Genomic DNA, 12521 nt, shown 5'->3' on the forward strand with positions numbered 1-12521 from the left:
CCGCACTTCATGGAGGGAAGACAGCTGTGTGGGAAGCCCCTCCTAGAGCGCTCTACCCCAGGATGTTTAGTTTAGTCTCAGTTGTACAGCTTGCTACCCACAGCCAGGACCATCCAGTCACACATCGCCAACTCATCTTCAGTTCTGTCGGTTCCCTGTTTGGGTATCTAGGATGTGTAAAAGACTTTCCTAGGGAGATATCTCTCTCTCTCTCTCTCTCTCTCTCTCTCTCTCTCTCTCTCTCTCTCTCTCTCTCTCTCTCTCTCTCTCATTCTCCCCTAAAAGGCAACCAGGAAAGATAAAAGTAACAATTGACCAAAGTCCAATTTCCTAAACCAAAATCCAATGGGTTGTTGTTGAGGCCGCTAACAGAAGTAAGGTGGAGCGTGTACTCACAGCAGCACTGAGAATCCAACCCCACACAAGCAACAACTCGTGGAAGCTGCAGCCCTAGAGCTCTCTGCACAGCTTGCAGGCAGCTCACCAAGTCTGAGGAGTCCCCCAGCTTCTGAGATGGCTAGAGCTCAGCTTGGCTGCTCAGGGTCCCCTCCACGCCTCCTGTCACGGTGGTTGCTTACAGTTCCTCAAAGCTGACGTGGGGCCTTCAGGACTATTTCAAGTTTCCCCTTTCCCAGAAAGTGTCTTTTTGCTTTCTTTTGTTCGTTCATGTTTCTTTACCTCCACACAGTGAAAACAGAGAAGCTTAGACTCTTTCTTGGCCTCCTCTCCCCTCAGCAAGGCCATTCTCTCACCTGCAGGCCTCTTCCCACCAAGAAACCAAGACAACTTCCCACATCTTTTCCTCCAGTCCCACCTTGGGAACTTGCCATTGCACAGGCACTGAGCACATCAAAGGAATCCTTCTCTCGGCTCATGGCTCGCTTCTCTCTTGTTTTCTGGAGAGTTGATTTGTCCTGAAGTCTAGTTTTCCACTCTTGCTCGGGGAGACATCTACCTCCCCATCACTTGAGGCCCAGGATGCTTTTGCTGGTTACTGGTTTTGATGCAGTGATATCTCCAGGTTGAAATTGGAAAAGGTAGTATACTAATTCATTTTGTTTGTTTGTTTTTTCCACTGTGACAAAATATTTAAGAATAACACCTTAAAGAAAAGGTTTTCTGTGGGGTTTTTTTGGGGTTTGTTTGTTTGTTTGTTTGCAATGCTTCTAGAGTTTCATCCACTCTGGCTGACTCTATTGCTTTGGCAGAAGGTGAAGCATTTAGTAAATGGCTAAGAGAAGATGCTATTTCCTGTCATGGCAGGTGAGGAGGAAAGGACAGAGGTAGGGGAAAGGGCCCAAGGCAAGAAACACCTTCAAGACTACTCCATTAGTGACCTACTTGCTCTCAGGCTGTCTACCACCTCCCCAAAATGTCATTGAGTTATGAATTGATCAATGGATTAATCACTGAATTGATCAGAGTCTTCATGATCTAACTGCCTCTTGATGGTTGGATCCAAGCACTGGGGCCCAAGTCTTCAACACATAAGCTTTCTAGGAGAAACTTCATACCCAAACCACAACCATGTGACCTTGTGTATTCCTGAGGGACAGATATCCAGGAAAGTGAAAGCAGGCTCTGTGAGGTGGCTGCTTCTTGTTCCCAGAAGACATTTGGAGGAGAAGCCAAGGAAGGTGAGGGGTCATGCTTCCTGGTCTATGCTGTGTGAGGAACTACGGATGGCCACAAGCCCCTGCCACCATGAGCTGACCCCCTCTGCTTTGCCTTATTACACCGTGATGGACTGAATCTGAAAGCGTGCCTCTAATAACCCCATCTTTTCCTCAAATTGCTTCTGTCGGGTACTTTGGATTCAGTAACAGAAAAGCAATGAATGGGGGGGGGGGAGCAGAGGGAATCATCTCCAGCTGGATATCTATGCTGTGGTCCTTTTTTCTGCCGTTTCCTGTCCTAGTATAGGAAACCTGTCCTTCTTTATAAGTAATACACGTGTGTTTGGGGAAATCTGGATAAGCAAAAGTGACATTTAAAACGATTATTCCTTTTACTTTGACTCAAACTGTAAATGTGAGTAAATTACGAAACGTTGCATGAAGGTTGTCCAGGAAAACTGTACAAGAAAAATAAAATCTTCCCCAGTGCCAGATGGAACCATATAGTGACTCTCTGACCACAGACCAGTCAACAGAGATGGCTACATTATGAAGTTAATTTTGTAGTCCAATAAGAAAGCCCAATGAGAAAGGAAGACATGCTATAAAGAAGCACTATGAGCCAGGAAAGACAGAGAAAGCCCAAGGTTCCTCAAGGGTGTTTCAGTTCAAGGATATAACACTCCTCCATTTACAGCTCCCTATTGCTTAGATTTTCCCTTAGACAAGAAATTTAACTTTAGCTTTTCAGTCCCACTCATTTGCTGATGGGGCATCTTTGTGACTTGTCTTGGTGATCTCCATTCAGCTTAATTGAGAATGCAGCAGGCATTTGGCATGCTGTCTGTTCTGTGATTGTTAATAAAATTATACCACAAAATTCTTGCTAGGGATAAAGACTCCGGCCTTGCTCTCGTATTTAAGGTGATGATGTCTCCAGTCAAAATGTTCAGCACAGCAGGTTTGGTAGAGCTGGGAACAGTGATTAAATATGAAGGAATTCTTTCTAGAGTGTGATGAACACGCAAAATTATCTAAAAATAAATCCCCAAAGCAATGGTCTCTAACCAGGAGGGGCAACCAAAGGGTCCTGAAGTCTGGACTCAGCTTTAGCCAAGCTCTCTCTGGTGACTTTCCTGTGTGCTTTTTTTTTTTTTTTCTCGAGACAGGGTTTCTCTATGTAGCTTTGTGCCTTTCCTGGAACTCACTCTGTGGCCCATGCTGGCCTTGATTGGCCTGGTTCTGCCTCCCAAGTGCTGGGATTAAAGGCGTGTACCACCACTGCCCGGCTCGTGCTTTTCTTCTTAAAGCTATCCCTTTCACACTCTTTACTCATAAGAGCTAAATGATGCCTTAAAACTCAATAACAGTAACTCATCTATGAACTATAATTACAGAGATTGTCAGCTTTTCATGATGGCCGCCCTCGTTAAGTTAGATTGACTGTTCAGTGTATTCAAGAGAATGTCATGTTCTCAGATTTTATCTTAAGTATTCTAGCCCCACCAACTTCTGCAGGACGAGGCAATAATTTGTGAGTTAGTCCAAATAGTTTTACAGCGAGAAATACTTGTGTGATTAGATTCTAGGCCACTTAACTGCTGGTCAATTTTGTGTCCATCTACAGAGCTATTTCTTAAGATGTGTTTATTGATTGTTATGAGTGTTTTGCCTGCGTGTATGTAAGTGTATTGCATGTGTGCTTGGTGCCCATGGAGGTCAGAAGAGGGTTCTTGATCCTCTGAAACTGGAGTTATGGATGATTGTGAGCCTTTGTGTTCCTGCTGGGAACTGAACCCAGGTTCTTTGCTAGGGCAGCCAGTGTTCTTAACCATTGAGCCATCTCTCCAACCCTGCCTCCCCCCCCCCCCCCCCCCCCCCCCCCCCCCCCCCCCCCGCCGCCCCAGCTATCTGCATACTTAAGATCCCTGTGCTGGTCTCATGAAATCAAAATCCTGTGTCTGCTCATTGTGTTCTTCATGAGAGCCTAATAGGAATATTCGTATGTGATTGCTACATTATACACTAATAAAATATTTTCAAATATGTTTGCACACACTTCTAGGGGAACATTCTGAGAAGCTTCCCAAAGATATTATTTTTTAGGTGTGTGTGTGTGTGTGTGTGTGTGTGTGTGTGTGTGTGTAGGCCAGAGGTCAATCTCTGATGTCGTTTCTCAGGAGTCACTCACCTTGTTTTTACAGACAGGGTCTTTCACTGACCTTGGACTCACTGAATAGGCTAAGATGGCTGCCCAGGGAGCCCCAGTGATCTGTCTGTCTCCGAGTCTTCATGCTGTGAAAACAAGTGCACACCAAAGCCGGGCGGTGGTGGCACACGCCTTTAATCCCAGCACTTGGGAGGAAGAGCCAGGCGGATCTCTGTGAGTTCGAGGCCAGCCTGGGCTACCAAGTGAGCTCCAGGAAAGGCGCAAAGCTACGCAGAGAAACCCTGTCTTGAAAAACCCAAAAAAAAAAAAAAAAAAAAACAAGTGCACACCACTACATCTTGCTTTTTACGTGAGAGGTGGGTATCAAACTCAGGTCTTCTCATTTGTATGGGCAAACAGTCTACTGAGCCATCTCTCCAGACCCCATAATGGTGTATCGGGCCAAAAATTTAAAAATAATACATTAGCAAAATTAAGGCATTCTGAAGTTGCACAAGAATAATTAATTTTCATTAATTTTATATTTTAGACATTGACCCAGGTGGTCAGTGTTTTTGATTCCACACTTCTCTGTCTGTATCACCAGTCCCCTGTCCAGCTCCCCTACTGTAACCATCTGTTTACAAAAGCACACTTCCCACCTGCCCCAGCCTGCCCCAGACTTTCTTCCATGGTGGAAAGGCCTCCGGAACAGAAGCAAAGAGACACATTTCAATTTTGGTGTCAGAATCCTAAGTGACTTCTTGTTTTCTTGGCATCTATGTCCAAGGGTGACCTTCAGCATGAGAAACAAGGTTGCTCTGGCCATCTGGGGATGCTCTAAATTCAGATGGAGTTGGCTAGCAAAGGACAATAAAAGGACAGTCTTCCATCACTGCCTGCATCTCTTCCATTCCTTCATTATTGTCCAAGAAAATATACCCCCATGGAGAAGGGACGCAAGAGTTTTCAACCCCCCCCCCCAGATCTGAGAAAGCATTCCTACAAAGGACCCTCATCACAGGAGGTTGGGTAGAAAAATGATGACGCTGGCCAGTGATGCTGGGCAGAGGTCTGAGACGCTGGAAGAAGAGGGAGAAAGCATGTTGGTAAATGCATTGGTTTGATAAACCCCCAGTCACCAACAAGGCACTGGGGTCTCATTAATAAAAATTAATTTAACATCAGGTCCACTTGGTGTAACTGAACCATGTGAGGCCAGATTTGAACTCTCTACTTGCCTCTCCTCGTGCCTTTATCATTCTTTGTTTATTGCATGATGTGTGAATGACTGAATGTTGTCTTGTGATTCTTACCCTGTGTCTGTCTGTCTGTGTGTCTATGCCCCCAACAAAGGGCTTTGCTCTCTCTTTTATACAAAGCACAGAAAGTTTACATGGAAGAAGGAATGAGGGATACTTTACAGAAATCTTTAACAGTTTTACAAGGGATTAAGTCAACCACTCAGGTAACAAACAAATCCTATCAAGCAGCAAGCATCCACATATTATTTTTAACATTTATGGGGAATAATCATTCTGTAAGGTTGCTTTCAACCTATTTGCTGTTTCTAGCATTTATTACCATAGCATGCTTTTCTCTCTGTGCCACAGGAATGGAAGACTACATAACCTAAGATTACAACTACGTATTAGCTTATGTTGTATATGTTAACTACATGGGAAATCTGTAGCCGGAGGCTTTTCTGTGTCCTGCCTGGTCCTGCACCCACTTATAAAATAGTCATTCAGAGGCTTATATTAAAAATTATAAATGTTTGCCTGATGGCTCAGGCTTATTATTAACTAGCTCTTACAACTTAAATTAACCCATTTCTTGCTGTGGGATGGTCTGTATGTTAATTTTCTCTGATTGGTCAATAAATAAAACTGGCCAGTGTCCAGGCAGGAAGTATAGGCAGGACTAACACAGAGGAGAATTGAGGGAACAGGAAGGCGGAAGGAGATACTGCCAGCCGCTGCCATGACAAGCAGCATGTGAAGATGCTGGTAAACCACAGCCACGTGGCAAGGTACAGAATTATAGAAATGGATTAATTTAAGATATAAGAACAGTTAGCAAGAAGCCTGCCATGCCATACAGTTTGTAAGCAATATAAATCTCTGTGTTTACTTGGTTGGGTCTGAGTGGCTGTGGGACTGGCGGGTGACAGATTTGTCCTGATTGTGGACCAGGCAGGAAAACTCTAGCTACAATTTCTAACAATCTAAGTATTACCACCTGGCCATGGCATTGCCAGTCTGCTGGCATGTTGCTCCTTGGGCAGCTAGATAGCATCTCTCTGGACTCTGCCCTTCTTTCTCCCTGTAATCAGTTTGGCTTTCCTGCCTAGCTATGGTCTGCCCTGCCACAGGCCAAAGCAGCTTTATTCACAAACCAATAAAAGCAACACATATTCTCAGCATACAGAAGGACATCCCACATCAGAAATCCAAGGCAAGTAAGGTTGGTTCTTCCACTGTTCTCTTAAAGGTTAAACAAACAGGCTGAGTACACAGCAGGATAGCAGTCTTAAACTTAAGTGACCTCAAGATGTATTATTAACTTTGGCTGTGTCCAAACGTTCCAGGCTCTTATCATGTAAGAGACCTTTTCAAAATAATGCATTGCCATAGGTAAACATTGTTTAAAATGGCTACTCAAAGTACCCCAAATAGTGAGGCTTATCAAAATTAAGCACCCCGAGCACTTAAAATACTAGGTTATAATTTCATGTAAATGAAAAAGGATTAACAAAATCAAGCATTTGATTAAAGACTGGGTGTTATCCAGAAAAAAATTAATTAGATTAATTTTATATTTTAAAAAATGCTAAATCAAGCACACATTTCAATTAAAAGAAAAAACAATAAAACGTATACAAGAAAACCTGAAATAAATGTTAGTAAGTTTAAAAGAAGACAAGAAATGGTAAAACAATAATTAGAACTCTGGAAAGAAACCAATTGTGGTGTTTTGAAAGAAAATAGCCCCCAAAGGAAGTTGCACTATTAGGTGGTGTGGCCTTGTTGGAGTAGGTGTGGCCTTACTGGGGGAAGTGTGTCACTGTGGGGGTGGGCTTTGAGGTCCTATGCTCAAGTTACACCCAGTGAGATAGTTCACTTCCTGCTGCTTGCTGCTCCGGATATAGAACTCTCAGCTCCTTCTCCAGCACCACGTCTGCCTGCATGCTGCCATGTCCCACCATGATGATAATGGACTAAACCTCTGAAACTGTAAGTCAGCCCCAATCAAATTTTTTTCCTTATGGGAGTTGCTGTGGTCATGGTGTCCCTTCTCAGCAATAGAACATCGGCTAACACACCAAATCACAGTTTTAAACTCACCAGAGTGCTTCTATGCTAGTGAAGGACAGAAGCCCGAGCAGGTAAAAACAAATAAATCTACCATTTCCCATACAGGTCCATGCAACAGAGAACCATCAAACAGGACAAAACATGAGCTGGTGTCCAGAAGAGGAGGGGAAGGCCCGAGAAGAAGAGAAACAAAGTCTCTTCTTAAAATGCTTTGTTTGTTTGTTCTGGAGACAGGGCCTCACAATGTAGCCCTGGCTGTCCTGGAACTTGATCTGTAGACCAGGCTAGGGAACTCAGAGATCCACCTGCCTCTGCCTCCCAAGAGCTGGGTTTAAAGATGTGTGCCATCACATCTGACTTTCTTAGGTTGTTTTAAGCTTGAAGCATAAGAAGTTGAGAAGGATCAGAACCGCATCTGAGAAGAGGAAGCCCAGGAGGAGGGAGGGAAATTAGAGAGCGTGGCCTAGGGAAGAAGCTGCAGCCCCGGGAAAGAAGCACTTCTGAAGGGCCCGGATTATGAAGGGCCCCTAAATGAAGAATCCTGATTAATTTAGCAGTCACTTAGCACCTGAGAGCATGGGCAGGTTCACTGAGTTGTCAGTCTTCTGGGGGCGTGTAGAACCTGCAGGGGCGGTGGAAGGGCGAGGACTCTGACACTAGAGCAGCTGAGGTTGCACGGCAAACTTTGCTCCCAAAGCTCCTGTCAGTCCTCCAGCTGCCACTGGGCACATGCAATTAAATCAGCTAGCGGGACCCATAGCTGCAGCCTGATAAACTGTGGTAGGGAGATATTATTATACCCAGATCGTGGGGACCCCCAAAAGCCCACCAGGGAGACTGAATCCCAGATGTAAAAGCAGAGAGCCTTTATTTTCCAGCTCAGAGCTTGGACTCTCTGTCCTACACAGCCATTGGTGAGAGCAGAGAGCCCTGAGCCCAGGCAGGGTGGTTTTTTGTTTTGTTTGTTTGTTTTATCATAGCAGAGGTTGGAGTGAGGGGATTTCCAGGGTCCAGGACCCTGATTGGCTGACATTTGTTTAGGGATATAGGGAATGTTTGGAATATTTCCCTTAGATGCAGGCCTCCCTGGGTGGGGTCAGCTTATGGCCTTTCCTGCCTGGGTCCAGGTGTTGCCTGCCAGAAGCTTTATCTAGGCTTCTAAGCCTGTCACAGCAGCTGTGTGGTCAAGCTGTTTTGTGTCCCCCCACGATATCTAGCTCTTAACTGAAGTAGCTTAGATTTAAAGTCGATGTTTGTTTTGAACTATATCTCCACTGTCATTAACAATGATTTGTCCTGTTTCCTCCCTCAGAATCCTGACACTCTTTTTCACTAGGCTAATGGCCCTTTCTCTGTTCAGTCTAAAATAACGCCAGATGAAAAGTGATCACAATAAGTACTTTCTATACCCAAATTAACAAAACATATCGAAGGACACAATCAATGTGGTGGGTATTATAAGTCAAGCAACATTTTGGTTTGAGTAAAACACTCAGGTAAGCACTTTGAAGCATTCATGAAATGATATGACTTCGCTAATCTGGAAGATAAGATATGAGCTCACACACCAGAGCTAAGTGGCAAATAAATGATATAGTAAGTGTTGCAGGAGATAAGATGGGAGCAGAAGTCACTCCTGGCTGAGTCTTGAGTGAAGTGAGATTTTGATCTGGGACAAGGAAAAGGGAGTTGTAATTATTACATGATAAGAGATGCAAGGATTCAAACAATTTCTCACTCGAATCTCTTCAGAAACTACTAGAGAAAGGACTCCAGCAAATGAAGGAACAAATTAAGAGAGAGGCACTAGATCCATGGAACCACGCTTCAGTACAAGAGTGATTCGGCTAAGCTTTTCAGCAGGACAAAAGTCACACTGAGGGGCTGGAGAGATGGCTCAGTGGTTAAGAGAACTGGCTGTTCTTCTAGAGGACTTGAGTTCAATTCCCAGCACCCATATGGTGGCTCACAACCATCTGTAGTGAAATCTGGCGCCCTCTTCTGGCCTGCAGGCATACATGCAGACAGAACACTGTATACATAACAAATAAATAAATAAATAAATAAATAAATAAATCTTTTTAAAAAAACAAACAAACAAAAAAGTCACACTGAAGGACCTTGATGTCACAAGACACCCCAAGACCAAGTTCTCTGCACAAAGGAGATTTATTTGCCCCAAAGGGACAAAGGGCAGGGAATGAGAGACAAAAGACAGGAGACAGAGGATGAGGAAAAGGGAAAGGGAACAAGGGAGATGTGGAAAGGGGTATTTGCCTCAGAGGAACAAAGGACAGCCTCTGGACAGAGAGGAGACAGAAGTAGCCTGGAGACAAATGTAAGTTTATAAAGGTGAAAGGAGAATCTTGTATAATATTAGTGAGACCAGCCTTAATATTATACATCCCAGAGGCTCAGGAGAGAGAACTACGAACCTTGAGGACTACTTTTGGGAAATAGAATCTCAGCACACCAAACTCTATAGAGACTATAGTCCATTCACTTTAATTCTCTGGCATAACATCCTATTTACACAGCTTCAGTTCTGTTCTCATGCCTAGCTCCTTTCTTGCCTGATTTCTCTCTATACTTATCTACTGCTCCCTCTAAGTTCTATCTTAATTCTCTCATTTTAATTCTGCCTCACCTAGGTCCTTTTCATCTTTTTCATACCCAGCCTAGTACTTCCCCATCTGACTTTTCCTCATCTTCTGTCTCGTCCACATGTACTCTCTGGTCAAAATCCTCCTTATCCCTCTCTGTTCTCCGTCTCTAAGTTCTCCACATTCCTCCTAAGTCTCCCAGGAATCCAGTTATAAACCCAAGCAATAGCAAGCCCCTGGTCAGCCAGGTCACCAGGCTTGAATTCTACAGGGTCATAACGGCAGGTAAGAATTTTCCTCAGGCAGTGACCACTAGGCTTTCTTTTACAACCCCAAATGGGAGTGGTAAAAGAGGTCAACTGAGTGCTAATAACCGGCTAGTAAATCACAAAGGGGGTCTGTGTGCTCAGTCGACATTCCAAGAAGTGGTTAGGTAAGACATTAGGGGTCTATTAGTAAGGTTGTATAAGAAAGGAGGGTCTCACCCTAAATTGCAAAGAAATAAAGCTATCCGCTTGACCTAGGAGACAGGTGTTGTTTCATATGGCCTTGGATGCTTAACAGGCATTTTAGATAAATACACTGTTAGGAGTTCTTGGAAGCGCACAAGAAAATCATTTTAGGAACCAGCAAATATATATACAAAAGCTAAAATATCACCAAGACTCTTTAAGCCATGGCTTCACCTTTGGAGAAGTCCTTGACTTTTCCAAGTAGTAGCTTTTGTGATAGCAGCTGAATTTCATTATGTTTTCCTGTGGCTTGCAGCAGGAGAAGCCCTGCCTGTGTTAGGATGAGGTGTTTAATTTTGATTGAGCATGTTAATTAGGACAGCCAAAAGAGGGCTTTTGATTGCTGGACTTCAATACTTTGAGAGCTGGACCTTGGTAGTCAGCCTCAGCAGGAGGAAGTGGCCAAATAAGGGCAGAGACCTTGGTGGCTAGCTTTGGGAATGCAAGGGAATGGGGGGAAGGTGACATGTTTGCCATGCCCAGGCCTGTGTTTGCCATGCCCAGGCCTGTGTTTGCCATGCCCAGGCCTGTGTTTGCCATGCTCAGGCCTGTGTTTGCCATGCCCAGGCCTGTGTCTGCCATGCCCAGGCCTGCTAGAGCCCATCCAACCACCACAGACCAGAGCCAGACCATGGAGGAGGAGGCTCTGGGGGAAATCGTAACTGAGAAAAGATTAATGTGTGTTTCCTGTAGCATGTTTGGAAAAACAGTACAAAAATAATGGGCAGATCAGATGTAGCTCCTATAAAACAAATGGAAAAACAATTAGCTGGAGACTGATATTTTTTTTTTAAAGTATCACACTATTTATCTCAGTAGTGAATGATAGAGCCATGATAAAGGTCTTTCAAGAGAGGACTTGCTTAAAAAATCCTTATGAAACTATTCCCAGGACTGTGTTTAGGACACTGTTAAAAGAATTATCCTAATTCAGAAGGTAAGTTCTGTATCATTTTTAAAAAATATCAACACATAATCTAGAAACAGAGAAGTAAATTCCAGTACAAAAAGCCTAAACATTGGGAGTATTTCCCTTAAGGAGTGGGTGTGTGCAGAAGTTTAGGGAAAGCATCATACCTGTTTCTTATTTTGAAAAGCAATACAAGGAAGAAAAATCAATTAAAAATTAGAGGAGCTGGATGGTGGTGGCACATATCTTGATCCCAGCACTTGGGAGGCAGAGGCAGGCAGATCTCTGAGTTCAAGGCCATCCAGGTCTACAGGGTAAGTTCCAGGATAGCCAAAGCTACAGAGTGAAACCCTGCCTCAAAAAACCAATAAATAAATAAATATAAAAATTAGAGGAACTGGGGGTGGGAGATACAGTGTAGTTGATAAACTGCTTGCCTAGACTGCACAAAGCCTTGGGTTCCACCCTCAGTTCCTGTTTAAATACGGCATGGGGGATCACACCTGCAACCCCAGCACTAAGGAGGTAGAGGCAGGAGAATCAGAAGTCCAAAGTCACCCTTTCCAAGGCCAGTGTGGGTCATGAAGATACATGAGATCCTGTCTCAAACACATAATGAATTAATTAAGAAAATAAATACAATTGGCAAACAAGGCCCCAGCTCCCCCTGAGGAACTAAAGACAGTTAATGGTTGCCCACCCATGCTCAAGAAAGCAAATCTAGTTCAATGCTTGGGCCACAAAGAAGAACACACACACACACACACACACACACACACACACACACACACACACACACGAGAGCTACTTCATGAGAAGGGATTTGGTGGCAGAGGATGGGATAAGATAGAATAATTGGAGAAATATGATCAAAGCACATACACATTCCTGTACAAAATTGAAAGGAATATATTTTTGTATATGTTTGTGTGGGCCTGATTGTGTGTACATGCACCATGTGTGTACACGTGCTCTCCAAAGCCTGAAGATGGAGTTGGATCCCCTGGAGCTAGAGTTACAGGCAGTTGTGAGCCACCCAGGGTGGATGCTGCTAACCAAATCCGGGTCTGATGCATGATCACCAAGAGCTCTTAACAGCTGAACCTTCTCTCCAGACCCAACAACAATTTTGTTGTAAAGGAATGGACACAGATGCTAAGATTTGTGAAAGGAAGTAATACACAGAGGTCTGGCTGACTGAACAAGGAGACCTCTATTTGTCTTAGTGTTCAATGCTGTGAAGAGGCACCATGACCAAGGCAACTCTTATAAAGAAAGCATTTAATTGGGGGTTTGCTTCCAGTTTCAGAGGGTCAGTCCATTATCATGGCAGGAAGCAGACAGGCACAGCACAGAGCAATAGCTGAAAGCTACATCTTGATCCCCAGGAAGCAGGCAAAAATCGACACTGGGC

The sequence above is a fragment of the Peromyscus maniculatus genome, chromosome 4 (assembly GCF_049852395.1).
Source record: "Peromyscus maniculatus bairdii isolate BWxNUB_F1_BW_parent chromosome 4, HU_Pman_BW_mat_3.1, whole genome shotgun sequence".
Lineage (NCBI taxonomy): Eukaryota > Metazoa > Chordata > Mammalia > Rodentia > Cricetidae > Peromyscus > Peromyscus maniculatus.